Below are 18,205 nucleotides of genomic sequence, written 5' to 3' on the forward strand. Positions count from 1 at the left end.
AGAAACAAGGTGCTCAAATCAGAAAAACACTTGTCATTATACCAGAAAGAATTTATCAGAAAAGACAAAAAATGTAAGGTCTTTGGTTTACGGTGGCCTTATTCAAATCAGATGCTGAATAAGTGAAGAGCTTCTACTCAAAAGCAGAAGGATCAGCCTGAATGAAGACTCTCCAGGGCAGAAAGGGCAAGTCACAGAAACAGAGAGCTCTGAGGGCTCCAGCGAGGACTGCATGCCAGTTCCAAGAATCACTGATTTCTTCCAATAGCGGTCCTACTCCAGGTCCTAGTTCCGCAAACAACAGAGTTGCTCTCTAAAAGAAAACAGTATTTATTCAGGAACAGTGCCCTGCGCTGGCAATACGTGTGTCATAGTAATGTGCATAGTCAGGGAGGTAAAAGAAGACCAAGGCTTTTAAAGGAGAAATGAAGCTTAGAGAATTCTTTTGAGACCATTACCCTTGCCTAAAAATATCAATAACAGGGTGACACTGCCCAAGGCTGGACAGGCAGTTCTGGGCACAAGTTGCTGTGGAAGTCTATTTTGCATTGTTTGCAGTGGCTTTAGTGGAAGATTATGGTTTTAGCAAGGTCCTTTCTGATAGTTTTTGTTATCAGGAATATGGGATAAAACCCTCTCTTTGTAGCCTTTCTCAGCCCTATTGTCCTGGATTTTTTTTTTTTTTTTTTTTAACACAAGTGACTCCATTTTAGTTCTGACAATTTTCCTGTAAGGATGGAGAGCTAGAGAGAAGCATGATGGAAGAGCTTGCCCAGGGCCATAGATTTCACGCTGGAAGGCGGGAGAGCAGACTCAGGCGATCTGCCTGCCCTACCAGGGCCTTCTGCCCCACTATGATGGCAGCTCTTGTGGAAGGGGGTAACCAGCCTACCTCCATGAGGTGAACTCATCTGCCTTCTCTGTGGGCCTGTGGGTGCACTGGCTTCCCACCCGGGAGGTTCCCAGTCTACCCCTCCATACATAGGCCAGCATCGACTTGTCATAGCAGGAAGCCCATGCCACAGCTTTGGGCACCTGTGTAGATGGCCATTCTGCTCCTGGTTGATGGCTGGTCCAGTAGTAGACAAGAAGCTTTTTTTTTTTTTTTCAATTGAGAATAACCTTGAAACCTATTTTCACTATTAGGAAAATATCTCCAGAAAATGTCCCTGGAGTGTGGGCCACCACTGAACATGCCTCTCCTCCGCCCCCCACTAGATGGCAGCGTGCCTTCCCTGGCCTCTGATGCCAGCCTGGAAGTGTAGGTCAGGGAGAGACTTCCCTCCCTCTGCCCTGCAGGTGTCCCTGTGGGGCAGCAGGGGCAGAGCCTGGTTCTGGCTTCTGGAAGTGCCCGGATGCAATTTTTGTCAACGTAAATAACTAGCAGAGAGAGTCTCTCTAAACAGAAATACAATTTATTCAGGAACAGGGCATTGCAACGGGAAAACACACGCCAGAGTAAACTATGTGCAAATTTAAGTAGGCTAAAAAAAAAAAAAAGAAAAAAAAAAAAAAACAGAGAAAGGTTTTTAAAGGAAAAATGAGGAGAATGACATAATGGTTTTGAAATCATTATCCTTGGCTGAACAGGTCAATACCACAGGTCTCACGTTGGCCAGACAGTTGCTGGTCCCTGGGAAGCCTGGGTCCTGGTAGCTGAGCCCAGTGGGTGCAGAGCTAGAGCACAGCCCTCGGGCAGACGCAGCCCGGCCCATGCCCTCCCACTCAGCTCGGGAGGCGTGAAAGGGTGTGAGCTCAGGAGTGAGAAGGTTCCATGTCTACATGTTATGGAAGTCTCCTGAGCCCACCACACTCCCACACAAATGAATAAAAAAATACATAAATAAAAATTGGAAAACAAAATTATAGACTTAAAAACAAAACAAAACAAAAATGCAGTCCCCTCCTCAGGCTTCCCCATCGTGGCAAACGGTGTCACTGTCCACCCAGTTGTTCTGACAACACTCAAATGTCACCTTTGACTCCTCCCAGCCTCCTCGCCACACCCAGTCCACCAGCAAGAACTGTTGCCTCCATGTGCAAAATATATCCTGGATCTCCCCAACGTGGACAGATTCACTGCCCAAGAAATAAAACCCAGCCCCTGCCCAGGGCCCACGAGGCCCTGCCCCCTGCCCTGGGTCACTTCTTTCCCTCCTTGGCAAGGTCAGCGAGTCACTGCCCGGGGCATTGGCACACGCCACTCTCAGTCACAAGCACTCTTACCTGGGGTCTTAGTCCAGCTGGCTCCTGATCTTTTTATCTCAGCTGAAGTGTCACCTCTTCAGAGGGAATGTATTTTTCAGGGAAGTTTTCAACAGTGTGCAAAATAACAAGAGTTGTGCAATGAACATGAAGCAGCCATCATCTACTTTCAATAAACCTCAACCTGCCCCAACCTGCTTTCCTTGGTACCCTTACCACAGTGTTTTGAAGCAAACCCCTGGCCTTGCATCATTTCATGTACAAATGTTTCAGTTCCTCTAGACCAGAAATTGTGTCTACAAGACAGAGAAGTCACCCATAATGAAGCAGCTGTCCCTTCCCCTCTGGTCACCATAACTCCTCTGGTCATGGACATCACAGCACGTTGCACTCTCTGTCATCTCTTTTGTCCTGTTTTTATTTTGTTTTCTGTGTCCCCTGCAATCTCTAAAGGTGAGTCCCTTGAGAGCTGGGACTCTGCCCGCCTGTTCCTGTTACACAGCAGAGCACTGCACAGTGCCTGGGTGTGCTGGGTGTTCACAGGGGTCTCTGCAAGAAGAAGGTGGAGCCCACATGCTGGTCCTGGGCCACAGGGTCAGCTCTGCATGCTGAGGACAGATGTGGAGAGGGACAGTGGACAAACATGTGCATTGACATTCTTTTCATGTATTTTATTTTAGATGAACAGCCAATTCAGATCAACCCGAATTCCATGACTTGCCCTGGGCCAAATCTAGATAAACCTGGAGTGTAAGTACCCCTGGCAGGAGGCCTTAGTGGGCAAGAGGCCAGGGGGTCGGGGTTGGGCACCGTGAGGTGTACAGAATGTGGATGCCTCCTGCTGGGGCAGCAGGTGTCTCCATCTGGGCAAAGAGCACCCTCTTCCCCACATCCCTTGTTGGTGGCCCCAAGGTGTTGAGGGATCTGCAGTGTCCTAGGATCTGTGAGGAGGGAGGATGAGGTAGATGACTGCCCGAGGAATGGTACCTTTGCTCCAGCTTGCCTTTCAGAGTTAAGCCAACAGACTGTAAAAGCCGGAATGGTGACACCAAGCCGACCTCCCTGGTCACTTAGGAAATGGTCACAGTGGCATGAGACCCCATGCACGGCCACTCACTGCCTGACCCGCCTCCCCCTTGGTCATCATTGCTGAGTTAACCTACCAGTGCCTGGGGAGTGACCTCTCATCACCCGTGCTGTCCGCTGGCCAAGGGCAAGAACTGCATCTCTCCCGGCTGGCTCTCACCACCTGCATTTTTGGTGCTTTAGGAAGTTCTTAATTGAAGTCAGCTTGAACGACGGTGTCTCATTCTTCAAGAGCAATGTCACCGTCACGGGCACCACATGTGTGAGTACCAGTGTGGGGCTGCAAACATGTATGAGGACTGTCTAGAGCTCCTGCGCCAGAAGGAGATACACCCTAGGGAGGACAGAAAGGGCAGACAGTTCCCAGGCAGTCCCAGAAAGCAGCGTGTGCAACAGGAACCTAGGGCTACTCCAGCCTGGCTTCCAGCTGGTAGGTGGGTGAGGCTGGGAGGCTGTCTACCAGAAGCCAGAGTCCAGGGCCTCTATAGTGTCCAGTTTCTCCACATGGGCCTCCCAGGCCCAGGAGCTCTGGAGGATTCCACTCACTGCCATCAGGGGGTGTGTGCCACCGAACTGGTGACCCAGCTGCTGATCTGGTCCTAAACCTGCTCATGTCCCTGGCCCCCAAGCCTGCCTCATGGTCACCTGGTGTCATTGCCCAGATGCCTTCAGCCCCCTTTTGGCCTCTCCTCCTTGCTCGGGCCATTGAGCTGTCCCTGTCTCTTCCTCGAGTCCTGCAGTATGTCCCCTCCTGCTGCAGAAGTGGAGGCTGTCAGGCACTCAGACTGGGGCTCAGCTCCAAGAAACCCCAGGGAATGGAGGTGCTGTGCCCCAGGTCACGGCTCTTCAGAGCTCCACGTCATTGCGCAGCTTGGCCCAGGGCCGCATAGGCAGGAGGATGTGCTGGAGAGACAGGAGGGAGGCCTGAGCCCACCCCGCCGCCTCATGTTGAGAGTCCTCCCTCTGGGTCTACCTTTGCCAGTCCCTGCACATCCATGTACAGATCAGCAGGCTGAATGTACACATCCCCATCAGTAATCCACCCACTGACTGCTCAACAGTGACAGGCACATCAGGAGCTGCCCTGGGGCTCCCACCTTGCCAGCAGCCTTCACGCTTGGCCTCAGTGGTTCCTCTCCTTCAGCCAGCCTGGCTCCCAGTACAGGCTCTCCCTCCTCCCCTCCCCTGCCATCTGCTCCCCTCCCCTCCCTTCCCCATCAGCTTTCTCTCTAAGCAGAGCTCTGGACTTTGGGAAGACCTGGGCAGCCTGAGTTCCCACAGATGCTGCTCAAGGTCCCTTTATTGTGAGGAACACCCAGAGAAGTGCTCCTGTTGCTCACACCCCACACAGACCTGGTTCTGAGCCAGGACTTCCTCTGAGCTCCCTAAACCTCACAAGTGCCCCCAGGGAGGGAGGCTCCTTCCCCTTGCACAGGTGTGGAGACTGAGGCTCAGAGCCGTGCGTGGAGGTGCCCACGGAGCAGAGCCTGGAAGTGGGGAGAGGCTGTGGGGGATGAACCCTGGTCTCCTGCGCCCGCTTCTGCACCTGCACCTCTCGGCCGCAGCACCCCCACCCTCGCCCGTCTTTATACCTGTAGATTTTGTGATCCTCACAGAAGCCCTGTGCTGCAGGTGAGGTGTGCAGTGAGGGTGGGTTCATCAGACCACGGAAGCTTCTGGGACTTTCTTTGCAGGGTTCTGGGGCAGAGCCTTTCAGCAGGGCCAGAGGAGGGGTCTGTAGCTCTCAGGGGCCCAGCCCTGGCCTCTGGCCCCACTGTGGTATGTGGAGGTGGGGCCGGCTAGGGAGAGCAAGGAGTGGGCAGATGGGCCCCCAAGTCGACGGCACTGGGAAGAGGCCACCCAGGCCCTCCCAGGCCTGGCATCACTCGTCCCTTGGGCATGGCTCATGGTGCTCTCTTTCTCCACCAGGGCTTTTCCAACAACTGGATGTATTTTCTGCCGCTCCTGCTGTTGCCACTGCTACTGTGTTGTCTCTGGCCACTTTGCCTCAGGAAGGCAAGTGCTCCCTGCCTGCCCAGCCGTGGGGCCCAGGCCCATGCCCACCCTCCGAGGGACTCTGACCTGTAACTGCCCCGTGATCTCACCTATGGGAAGTTTTCTTCAACTCCCGGTTCATCACGTGAGCCTGGGAAGGCACAGACCTGTCCACACATTCCCAGAGCCTAGCAAGTCTGGGCTTCTGCAAGGCCTCCTGCCCCGGGCTGGCCACAGAGTTGGCCTGGCATGCCCTGGACGTGGAGCTGAGCCCTGCCCTGGCTCCTAGAGAGAAGTGACCCCAGAACCCCTGAAACCAGGGCTGCCTCAACAAGCCAGACTTCCGGTAGCCTCAGATGGACAAGCGCCAGGAGGTGGCCTCTGTGTGCAGGGAGGAAGGGAGTGTCCCCCATGAGGTCCTGATGGCCCACATGGAGGATGGTGCTGTAACCCCCCAGCTGTCTGTGCCTTGAGAAACCAGCGTGGCTCTCGGCACATGTCTGGTGCCTTCCCCATTCCTCCATCTGTCTTTACTGAGCTCCAGCTTCACTGTGCCCCATGCTGAGCTGGGGAGGAACAGAAATGAAGCAGCCACTGTTCCCCACAGGGAGCTCACAGTCCTGTCTTGTCAGGGCTGAGGGTGAAATGTCCACCCCACAGGAGTGGGAAGGGCCCCTGTAAGGCAGAACAGGAGCCAAAAGCAGACACAGAGCCTGGCGCAGGGAGGATGGAAGGGGTGCTGGGAGCTGGGGTGGATGGACCCAGCCCAGAGAGCTGCAGACAGAGGACAGAGCGGGGCAGGAGAGGACAGAGCTCAGCCCAGGGAACACGCAGGGCTCATCTCTGCCCAGGGAGCTGTGAGCAGAGGAAGCTGGGGACTCAGCCGTGAGGTTGGGAGATTAGGGAGGGCTCCCGGGGACAGACAGGCTCTCCCTGAAGAAGGGAAGTGGGGCGGGCACTCTCTTCTCCATGGGGCTGTGGGCAGAGAAGGACACCTGTAGGAGTTGGGCCTCTCTAGGGTCCTGGTCCCTGGCCTGGATGACCCCTAGGAACCCCACAGCGGCAGTACAGGTGTTCTCCTTGGGTAAGACTGGAGGCTGAGGCCTGGGAGGAGGAGCCTGCCGAATCCAACTTCACATGCTCAGGGTGGCCAGAGTGACACTCCAAAGACAGTGTTCTGTTCTTCTGCTCCAGACCAGAGTTCCAGCTGTGCACAGGGCCAAGGCAGAGCCCACCCACCCCCATCCAGCCCACATTTGTCTCTTTTGAACATTCTAGACTGTCAAGGAGCCAGCCCCTGTGCAGAAGCCGAAAGAGGTAAGTCACGGTTCTGATCCCGATATTGTCACACCCCACGCAGTCCACTGACCTTCACCAAGAGTGCCATGAAGGCTGCGCCCCATGACCTCCACCTGCCTGAGCAGAGAAGAAGGTGACAGAGGGGCAGAGTGGAGCCTGAGAAGGGCGGGGACTCACAGTGATGTCCCCAGCACACCCTTCCCGCTCCCTGCACTCCTCAGCATGAGCCTGTCACCAATTCACAGCCTGGGGTGGCCAGTTTCAGCAACTGTGATCATCTCTCCTGAATAAATGGGGCACTTCTGTCAAAACCCCAAGGACCTGTTGTAAGACGCTAAGAACGGACATGCTCTGGAAAAGGACATGGCCCCCTCCCCAGGCTCCAGATGTGGGTGTGGTTCCATTTGGCCTCTCTGGATCCCTGTCTCCAGGCGAGGCGGAGGGGCTGGCTGGGGTTAGCCTCTCCAGACTGCAGGGCTGACTGATGGGGGAGTTCTGCTGGGCACCAAGCCAGGAGAGACACCAGCCCAGTGAGCACAGGGACCAGGAGTCCAGGAGCAGGCTGTGGCTCACCTGGGTTGGAGAACCCCCGCCAGGGTCCGTGGGCAGTGGTGAGCCTCTGAGGCACGAGGCCCCGGGCCTTGGATGGGGTGGGAACAGGCCTCCCTGGCCAAGGCTGGCCTCTGCGGTGCTGCAGAGTGGGCCCGGGGAGGCTGCATCTGCAACCAGCTGGGTGCGGGCAGTCACCTGCAAATGCTGGGACCACTGCACAGCGCCCATGGCAGGCCTCTTTCAACAAGGACAGAGTTTGCGTGTTTCTCACATGAAGGACCCCCGCCGTGGTGTGGGTTTCTCTCTGATCCTTTCATTCCTCAGACACACATCTGGCAGTGGCCAGCACTGTGCTCAGCCAGCACTGTCAACAGACAGCTGTCTTTATTGTTTTAGGAGCCAGAGCTGGAGAAACCACCTCCACCTCCGCCACCACCACCTCCGCCTCCACCACCTCCACCACCACCACCACCTCCGCCTCCACCCCCGCCTCCGCCCCCGCCTCCTGGAAACACCTGCCCCACTGTGATTGTTTGTTGCTCTGGGTGCCAACAAATGTGCGGGATGAGAGGGATAAAGGTGAGAAGGGCACAGTGGAGAGGGGCTGTGACCCCCCGCTGGGACTGCAGGAAAAGGGGGCAGCGGGGTCCCCCTGCAGAGGCCTGGGCCCTGGAGAAAGGCAGGCTCTATGGGGGCTGGATTTTGGTCACTTGATGCCAAGAGCAATCAGATGCCCACCTGTGGCCCACCCTCGTGCCCCTGTGGCAGACATGTATGAGGGTTCCTGTCCCTTGCACCACCAGGTCTGTTCCCACACATCAAACTCCCTCTCTAAAAGGATTCATGTTTCTGTACAGTGGCAGCTTTTGATGTCTGGCCAGCCCCTGGTTCCCACAGGGGTGCCTCAGCTGTGGAAGTGGTTTAATTATTAAACCACCTGCCTGCAGGTGCTTAGGTCTAGCAACCTGAGTCACAAAAGGTCATGCAGATCAGAAAAAAAAAAGAAATGACCAGTCCTGACACATGTTCTCCCCATCACTAACACTGCAGAGATGCCAGAGGCACCTGCCAGCCCAGGCAGCAGGATCTTCAGGCAGTGAGGAAAAGCTGGCGCTGAGTGGGCTTGTCACGTGCTGAGATGGGCTCACAGGTGCTTCAGGGAGGGGAGGAGGTGGAGACCCAAACTGCCTCACAAGACACCTGTGCAGCAGCCACTCTCCCTGAGAAAACCTCCTTCACGAGTGGGTCCAAGGCCCATCTTGCTGAAGGGAACCCAGCCGGGCAGCAGCAGGGGGCCCTGCACAGGGGTAGAGAGGGCACCTGGGTGGCTGGTGTTGACGGACAAGGACCCCCAGAGTTCCTGCCTGGCTCCGCCCCTGCCCCCTAGGGGAAGATGTGAGCTTCCTCCTGGGAATGTCAGGTTCCTCCACAGCCCCTCCACAGCATCTGGGGCAGCCAGTCCTGTCTCTCCCTGGAGTGTGGGGCACAGAGAAGCTGAAACAGCCTCCAGGGGGAGGAAGTCACCTGCCAGCAGCCTGCACCGCCTTGCACTGCATGGCCCTCATCCCATCCCCACCAGGGCCCAGAAAGGCCTGACTCCAGTGCCGAGTGGCCAAGGGGCTGCCCACATGGGTCCTGGGCTGCTTTCTGGCCTGTTTTTTTCTCTGCCTTTTTCTTCTTTCTTCCCTGGTCTCAGGCACCACTCCCTGAGCAGGGCACGATCCTCTCATTTGCCTTCCCCCGTGTCTCCTTCTCCCCTCCATGAGCTCCTGCCCAGGCCCCGGTGCCCAGCTCACGCTCGCCTTCAGGACCTCTGCTCGGAACCACAGTCTCCTCCCGCCTTTGGACTTTTCATCTGAATTTCCCCTGGTTTTTCCGCTTTCTTCACCAAAATACTGTTTTGTTCTAGATTCCAAAACTCTCTATGGCCACAGTGACCATGTCCCCAACACAGAAGGCTGCTGGGCCCCTGCCCCAGGGGGAGATGGGAGCTTTGTCTGCATGTGCTCCTGAAGACAGAGCTGTGGGAGACTCAGGGGTCCTGATGCCTTCTGGAGACGGCGCCAGGCTACATGGCTTTCTTGTCACCACGTTGCTTTTCAGGGCAATCTGGACACCTTTGGTGACCTCTGTCACCCAGACTGCAGCCAGGTGCCATGGATGTGGTGTCAGCACAGGGACCAGGTAAGCTGGGGCACAGGGACACACTTGATGGACAGAAGGCCACTACTTTTCACCTGACTGCTGTCCTCTGGGATTGCGGCTTAGAGAGCCATATCAGGCATCTGCCAAGGAAGATGGCACAAGAAGCACAGAAATGGTGCCCATGGGCCTCCCAGCATTTCTGGACATGGCACCCATGCACTTCCTTTGCTGGCATCTGGGGCCAGGAGTGCTGTTGGGGTGGTGGACAGGGTTGTCGGGGAGCACTGACTGGTTCTCCGGAAGAAGGATTCCTTCCTCGGGTCACTGCCTTGGGACCATGAGGAGGACCAAACTGTTAAGATTTTCTCTTTGTAACTTATTATGAATGAGGACCAAGAGTTATTAACGAGGACTCAGTAATGTACGGAGTCCTTCCGGGGGCCAGTTGCTAGCCTAAGCCAGGCTTTCACTGTTTTCATCCTCCCAGCAGCTGCACCAGTTGGGGCTTTTATAACCAGTTTACTGAAGGGGAGCAAAACACTGAGAGATTAAGTCACACGTCCCTGCTCCCAAAGCCAGCAAGTGACAGGGCTGGATGTGAACTGGGCCTGGCTGCTGCCCTTATTCTGCACTGCCCTCCTTTCCCATCAGCACCAAGGGCCTTTCGGCTCAGGCCCTGGAGCCCGGGAGAGCCCTGCTCCTGGCTCGGCCTGGGGCTCATCTGCCTGTGCCTCCCACAGTCCAGCCCTTTGCACCTGGAAGACGATCTCATCCCCAGGGTTTATAGAGAGACCCGCACTAGCCAGACCTCCTGCATCAGGATGGCGCAGGCTCTCCATGGCCAGGTGGCTGCGACTGAGAAGACCTTGCAGGCTGTGAGCCTCTGGACACCGCTGATGAGAAACGGGCCGGGAGCCCCGGGAGGCGTGCTGACACCTAGCAGGGCATTTCGGGTGTCGGACGCAGGCAGGGCTCCTCCAGCCACTGGGCTCTGGCTCTGTGCCTCTGCACTGGGCTCTCAATCCTAGCCAGGCTTACACAGAAGCCCATCCTCCACCCGAGGTCCACAGGCCTCTCCACGTTGCCACAGCGCAGCTCCAGTCACACAGAACTAGTCCAGCCTTGTGCACTGAACAGGCGAGACGCTCAGTCAGGCAGGAGGGACAGAACTCGATGGCAGAGTGTGAAAACGGGAACATTGAGTGGAGGGAAGGCAAGAGACGTGGGGGTGGGCACAGGAAAGAGCCAGAAATGGCCTTCCTGCCCAGTGTGGTGACGCAGGGATGGAGCAAGAATCTGAAATTGTCCCTTTCCCGAGGGCAGCTCTTTGAAGCTAAGGTTTGGGGGAGGGTGGCAGAGTAATTGCACGATGGAGGGCACTTACCACTGCTCAGGGCTCCGCCAGGCCCTTGTGACTGTCAACACGTGAAGCCCACCCTGTAATTCTTGGAATAGGAGAGACAGTCCCTATTTTACTAATAGCAGAATAGAGGCCCAGAGTGGCCCAGAAAGCTGCCCGAGGCCACCTCCAGGGCTATCAGAAATCAACCCAGATCTTCCCTAACCCAGGGAGGCCCACAGCTGTGCCTTGTAGACCTGGGCTCCCTTCCAGCTCCTCTGCCACCATCTAATTTTACCTTGTCCTTCCCAAGTGTAATCCTGAAGACCCAACTGAGTGTCTTGTGAGATTTGTGTCGGGTACCCAAGAATTCAGACAGCCTGGCAGGAGTTCCCGGTTCTCCTCTTTAGGCCTTCATTGTGCTCGCCTCAGGGTCTAACGTGAAGCATGAAAGAGGATGGGTGCCCCTTGAAACGCCCTGTAAACCCAGTCGTGAGTGTACAGAGCCAGACACCAGCCAGGCTGCTGGCGAGCTCAGCAGCTTCCTGCTTGGAGACACTGGGAATTTGACCTTCCTGCCTGAGCCAGGGGCTCCCTGAGGGAGAAGGAGGTGAGAGACTGGAGGAGACAGTGCATCTCAGTGGGAACCTGCTGGAGACCAGGCTTGGGTAGCTCAGCCCCAGCCAGGCCGGCCAACTGCAGCTGCAGGGCTGTGGAGGCATCAGTGAGATGTCCCCGCCCGGGCCAGGCACAGGCTTCTGTCTCTTCACTGCAGAGTGAAGAGGTGGCCTAGGTGCCGCACCGTCCTCTTCCAGGATCTCCCCTCAGACAGAGATTCGCTCAGGCCTCAGCAGAGTGGGAGATCCTGAAAGAACCAGTGCAGGCCTCTTTCTCCATCCATGCCCTGGCCTTGCGGGGCCGCTATTTCCAAACTCCTCTTCCTGACTTGGTGTTGCAGGCTGACCTGGGGTATGGATGAGCTCAGGAGGCTGATGAGCCTGTTCAAATGGAGTGTGCTGTTGAATTTAGAGGAGCTGCTGCCTTTTAAAACCTTGTTTGCTTGCTCCTTTCAGCAAATCCAAACATTTTTGCACTTCGGCCCATGATAATGCAGGAAATTCTCAAAGGCTCAGTTTACGAAAAACTTCAGCATTTTTGCAGTGAAAGCAGTCAGTCTTGTTCACTTTCAATTTGTAAAATTGAGTGTGTCTCTCTGCTCCATCGCCTTCGGTTCTCTGAATAAATTTTTGAATAGTGTCCCCTTCCAGGCCATCCCCCTATGCACTCACACAAAATGAAGCAGCAAGACCCCAAGGCTCTTGAGCCAAACTCTCCCTCCATGCTGAGGATTCTCCTTCCCCTTACCCTGTGGATGCTCATTACGTTCATGGGAAACAGTATTGCTAGATCCATCAGGAAACAGAGGCTAATAATGTGAAACTTACTCTCAAAGGGATCCCTCAGAAGGGGGCAAACAGTAGGTCTGGAATGATTGTGGTAAATGATTACAGGAATGTTTTGCAATAAATAGGTAGAAACAAAGGAGGTGGAAATAAACATGACAGATTCCTTTCTCTTTACAACAGCAACAAAAAAACAAATACCCATGTATAACTGTAACAAAAATGTGCTGACCCATGAAACTATAAAACTTTTGTTATTAGATTAAGAGAAATTTGAAAATATAAAAGTCTAGAGCACAATGTCAACTGTTCCCAGAGGAATTTAGGAGCATAATATGCTATTTTAGTGAAAATTACAATGAAACATTTTTAGGGAATTTGATAAAAATGACTTAAGTTCACTGTGAGTAGAGATGGAAAAAAGGAAGGAACAGGGGCTGGGATCACCCCTGTTTTCACCCAGCACTGGTGTCAGGGATGATGGAATTCAGGGAGAAACGAGTGGAAAGCAGTCAGCAGGCCCCCAGTACCCTGGGGTGCCATAGCCAGCACTTCCTCCTCCCACAAAAACAAACAGAGGCAGCCCCTCACAGCATCACCACAGATCCCCCAGGCTAGTGGGCAGTGCCAGAAGGAGGTGCCATCTTCTGGGAGTGGCATTATCCTTTCTGGTTCCTGCCATGCCTCCTAACCATGCAGAAGAGGGTTTGAGCACAATGGCCTTGGCTGCCCCCACAGATTGCTCAGAGGAAAGGGGGTTTTGGGGCTGAGGCCTGAGTAGACAGAAGAAATAGCTGGCCAGAAGCCAAGATTTGGCCTAGGCCTTATAATCTGAGTGGTGCCCAGAAGGAGTTAGGTGGGGCTTCGAGCCCCCCGACAGCCACCTCTGTGAGGCCTGGATTGTGGCCCAGCACGTCCCGATGGAGTAACCTGCGCTCTGGGTCCAGTCAGCTTGTGACCAGGAGGACAGTGGTGGGTGGAATACACCACTGAGCCTTCTTGGGCCCCAAAGAAAGGTGGAGAAATCATTCCTGTGCTTCCAGGTGGAGCTCTGGGCCAAGCCCATAGACTCTCTTGTCGTTCTTGCTCTGGGTATGGCCTTGAGCTCGGTGTGTGACCTGGGGCAGGCAGGGTGAGGGTGCTGGGATGTGAAGAAGCCCCAACTCTGTGCCACAAGGAGAGGGGCTGTCTGGAGAAAGAGAAAGAGACTCAGCTCTAGTGCTCTGGGGCTTTGGGACCAGGGTTCTCCTCTTCAAGGAAGGCAGCTTGTCAGAGGCAGCATCAGAGCTAAGGTTGAGGCTCAGGATGGCTGGGCTTGGGCGTGCAACATGGAGAGGGGAGGAGCAGAGCCCTCAAGGCAGAAAGCGAGGGAGGGTGCCAGGGCACAGCCAGCTCTTCTAGTAGCAGGGCTGTGACTGCCTGAAAGCAGGGTGTGTGGAGCCCAGGAGCCTGGCAGAGGATGGTCTGGCATGCAGCCTGGGTGCAGGGACTGGGTCCTGCCAGCAGTGCAGAACACTTCTGGAGGGTGTGAGCTGGGAGGGAAGACGGTCCTGGGAGAGCTGGGTTTGGGGATGGGCGGAGCCAGGGAGAGCAGGTGGACACACTTGGGCTGTACTAAGAAGGAAGCCTGAAGCCCTGAACAGGTAGCAGGATCCCAATCGGGCACAGAGGAGGGTGGACAGGCAGCTGTAGACACAGGTGGCTCAGGACAGGGTCTGAGGGGGCACAAGGGGAAGGTGAGCATCATCTTGGATGTGGACCAACAGGGCAGGGCCTAGAGGGAAGAAGGGCCCCTCTCAGGAAGAGAGAGACCGTCTCTGTAAGGGAATCCAGCATTTGGGGCATTTGGGGCATTTGTCACTCACATGCCCAAGGGGAGGCTTTATGTGTGAATGGCAGGTTTAAGCAAGCTCAAAGGCTGCACGCTCTGTGGAGCACCTGTGAGGACTGGAGGGTTTCCTGGGGATCATCAGGCTGAGACTGGCCTGGGAAGGGACCCCGGGGATTCCAGGTAGCCTAGGAAGGGTAGCCTTCAGTAGAGAAGGACCTGAACAGGCCGCATGTCAGGGAAGCCACAGGCACTGATGGGCTGCTGCCCCTGCCGTGGACTGTGAGAGTGATCAGCCCACATCACAGATGAGGTGGTCAAGGCAAAGTGTCATGTCCACGGGCATCCTGGGAGCCTGCTGCAGCTCACCAGCTGCGGAGGCTGAGGGGAAGCAGTTACAGTCCTCATGCATGCAGAGCAGGGACAGGCACACCTACAAGGACACAGCAATTCCCACAACAGGCTCGGCCTTCCGCCAGGACATGACCGGAAGGGCCAAGCAGGGTGGTCACTTTAGCTGGGAGCAGGGATAAGGGGATTCCTGGAGAAGGCCACTCTAGAGCTGAGTCTGAAAATGTGAGTGGCGGTTCATTGGGTTAGGAAGAGCGTTCCAGAAACAGAAGACAGCTATGCAAATTGAAATGGGAGAGCTGAGAGGCTCTGAGATGGACTGTTATCTAATTGGCTGCCTGCTAAGCCCCCCAAGAGAACAACAACCTTGGGGAAACCTAACAATTCTCCTTGAAAAGGCCAGGCAGGCTCTCAGTTTGCTTTCCTGCTTAGAAGATGGCTTCTGAAGCTCCAGCCATCACACTCATACTCCAGGCAGAAACAAGAAGGAAAAAGGGAAAGCAGCCTTCTTTAAAGCACTGCCCAACAATTCCTATTATATTCCATTTGCCAGAATGCATTCACATGGCCATGTTGCTCAGCAAGGGAGACCAGCAAAAGGTCATGTTACAGCTGAGCACATTGCCTCTCTCGTTTTTTTTGTTTTTTTTTTTTAAGTTCTGGGATACAAGTGCAGGTTTGTTATGTAGGTAAACGTGGGATACAAGTGCAGGACGTGCAGGTTGTTACGTAGGTAAACGTGCATGGTGGTTTGTTGCACCACCCTCTCTCTCTTACCAAAAGCAGGCCTCGTTAGTAAGGAAGACAGGAAGAATGGGCTTGGGGTGACCCATGCATGTTTGGTATTGCTGGGCCCATTTGAGAGATGGGAAAGTCATTCCCAAGAGGCTCAGTGACTTGCATGAGGTTGGACCCCAGTCTCTTTGATTTTACTTAGAGTGACCCTTTTAGAAAGGCCCTGATCAAGTCTTCAGACAGGCTTGCCCCGATCATGGGCCTAAGAAGGCAGCAGAGAGAAAGGCACAGCAGATAGAGAGAAGACAGTCACTGTGTGGCTTGCAGCTGTGTGGGTGGTGGGCTGGCTACACTGGTGTGTGCCCAAGATGAAAGCAAAGCAGCCGCTTCTGCAAGACAGAGTTTGCTGTTCCTACGGGTCTGGATTATCCTCTTCCCAAACCAAGGGAACTGTGGAGCTGCTGCCTTTGCAGCTCATCACCCACCCAAGGGTCCCTGGAGCCAGCCTTGAGGGCATGGTGTGCGCTCATCCCTTCCACATGCCCACTAGAGCCTTCCGGGCCATGCTGGGCACAGAGAGAACTGGGGCCTCCTCCTGGCTGCCAGGGGGAAACAAGTTCAACCCCAGGGCTGAGGGAGTCCAGTCAGAGACCCAGCGCTGCCTGGAGAGGCAGGGCAGACTTTTGCCGCTTGAGCTGAGTCTGAAAGGAGTCGTCCAGGCTGGAGGCAGCACGCAGGGGAGAGAGGAGGAGCACAGCAAGGCCCATCCTGTGGGTCCCGATGGGTCCTGGCTCCACCCCTCAAGCCAGGCACCCGCAGCCTTCTGAGCCCAATTCCAATGCCATCACAGTGACCTTCTGTCTCTCCTCTTCCCCACAGGGAAGGTGCCTCAGCTTAGCCCTTGCACAGTCCCCATGGGCACAGGCTCCCTGCTGCCCGGAGATCTGCTTTCCACTCAGCCAGGAGGGCCTTCCCCCACCACAGGCTCCCTACAGCCCAAGGATGTGCCTGAGACACAGCCAGGAATGCCTTCCCCCACCACAGGCACCCTGCAGCCCGAGGATGTGCCTGAGACACAGCCAGGAATGCCTTCCCCCACAACAGGCTCCCTACAGCCCAAGGATGTGCCTGAGACACAGCCAGGAATGCCTCGCCCTCAAACAGGCTCCCTCCTGCCCAAGGATGTGCCTGAGACATGGCCGGGAGTACTTTTCTCAAGCACAAACTCTGTTCAAACCAAAGAGCTGCCTTCCCCCCAGCCGGAAGTGCCTCCCCCTCACTCGCTCCTCCATGTGTGGCCACCTCCCTGCTAGGTGCTCCAGGCCTCCCTCCAGGATGCTGCCACTGCTCCCCCCACTATTCGGGCACACTGCACAACCCCCTTTGTCTCTCCCTCCCTCAGAGCGCAACTTCTAAGGCACCAAATACCCAAGATTAATAAGCCTTTGTTGCTGAACTGGAAATATACATGGAGTCTTCATTTGTCAGTCAAAGGAGTTGAATTCTTGCTGATCAACCAAGTTTGTCACCAGGAAGCTTATCCTCTGAGTGAGCTGATTTATATTGCACCTGATGGGACACAGCACCCCGGTGCCATGGGGATTCCAGGCATGGATGCATTCCACTCCCAACAGCCCTGACTTCATCTGTCACCAAGGGGTGGGACACATGAGGTCAAGGCCAAATTCTCTGTTAAAAAAGCCCCAAAACTCTTTTTTTTTTTTTTTTTGAGACAAGACAGAGTCTTGCTCTGTTACTCAGGCTGGAGTGCAGTAGCACAATCTCAGCTCACTGCAACCTCCGCCTCCCGGGTTCAAGGGATTCTCCTGCCTAAGCCTCCTGAGTAGCTGGGAGGAGAGGCACATGCTAGCACTCCCAGCTAAATTTTTTAGAAATATTTTTAGGACAGACGGGGTATCCCCATGTTAGCCATGATGCTCTCCATCTGTTGACCTTATGATCTCCCTACCTCGGCCTCCCAAAGTTCTGGGATTACAGGCATGAGCCACCACGCCCAGCCCCAAAAAGTCTTTGAAATATGAATTCAATGCTGTGTCTCCCTCCTTGGCTTTTCTTTGTTTTTGAGACAGAGTCTTGCTCTGTCACCCAGACTGGAGTGCAATGGTGCGATTTTGGCTTACTGCAACCTCTGCCTCCCGGGTTCAAGCGATTCTCCCGCATCAGCCTCCAGAGTAGTTGGGATTATAGGCACCTGCCACAATGCCCTGCTAATTTTTGTATTTTTAGTAGAAATGGGGTTTCACCATGCTAGTCAGGCTGGTCTCGAACCTCGGGTCATCCACCCAAAAGCCCTCCCAAAGTGTTGGGATTACAGGCATGAGCCACCGTGCTCAGCCCCTCCATAGCTTTTTGAAAGGAAAAATACTGGCATATCTCATTACCTATACCCCTCGTCTTTTTTCCCCTGGTTTCCATTTTTTGGCTACTCAAATTCTAAATATGTCCCAGAAGGAGGTGAGGCCCTTTCTGGAAAGGTGAATTATCTTCCCAGATTCCCCACAGTGTCCCCGGGACCAGGTAAATTTCAGGGAATCCTCCTCATCTCAGTAGAAAAGACAGACTTCCCTCCTTAGTCATTTGTCCCCATAGAAGGAGCCACAGCCTCAACAGAGATGAGTGTCAACAGACAGTGTCCTACTGCCCAGCGTGTGAACGTGGGGGCTGCATGACTGCCCAAGGTGCCACCCACACAGGCCACGGACACCCCACATGGGACCCCTGAGTACATCAGGAGGAGATCCCTGGGGGCTATGGCTGAGGTTGTCCAGTCATTCCTAATCCATCTTGAGAGTAAATAAACAGCTCTCCACTTTGCCATCTACTGAAATGCAGTATTTGTGCTTTTCCATAGAAATTCTGAAAGACAAGTACAAGTTAAAAATATACCAGGTTTGGATTTTAAACAGTATTGACTAATTTGACAGTGAAACCACACTGTCCCCACACCCATTTTTCTTTTTAAGGTTTCAGTGGAATTGCTGGCATGTGTGTGCAGGGCTTTGGGAGCTTTCTCTAGGTCATATGACTTTGACCTTCAATGTCTTCATCCTGGGGAGTTACTCTTTCTCCCCCTTCTCTGTCATGCACCCTCCTGTCCTGCCCAGCCTGGGCCCTGCACCTGGGTCCTGCCAGCTGCCATGATGGGAAGCGAGCCTCCCCTGCCCTTCCCCAGCCTCTCCCCTCTGTGTCGGCACATCTGTCTCCCAAGCTGGTTATGAGAGGTTTTTCCAGGCACACAATGCCCTG

General features: G+C 54.8%; 1 pseudogene; it reads left to right on the plus strand.

Moving 5' to 3' along the window:
- The first annotated feature begins 4,572 nt into the window (after positions 1–4,572).
- Positions 4,573–16,411, plus strand: LOC116546605 (annotated as a pseudogene).
- The last annotated feature ends 1,794 nt before the right edge of the window (positions 16,412–18,205 follow it).

This window comes from Sapajus apella, unplaced genomic scaffold (genome assembly GCF_009761245.1).
Source record: "Sapajus apella isolate SASKATOON/1434 unplaced genomic scaffold, GSC_monkey_1.0 scaffold1105, whole genome shotgun sequence".
NCBI lineage: Eukaryota > Metazoa > Chordata > Mammalia > Primates > Cebidae > Sapajus > Sapajus apella.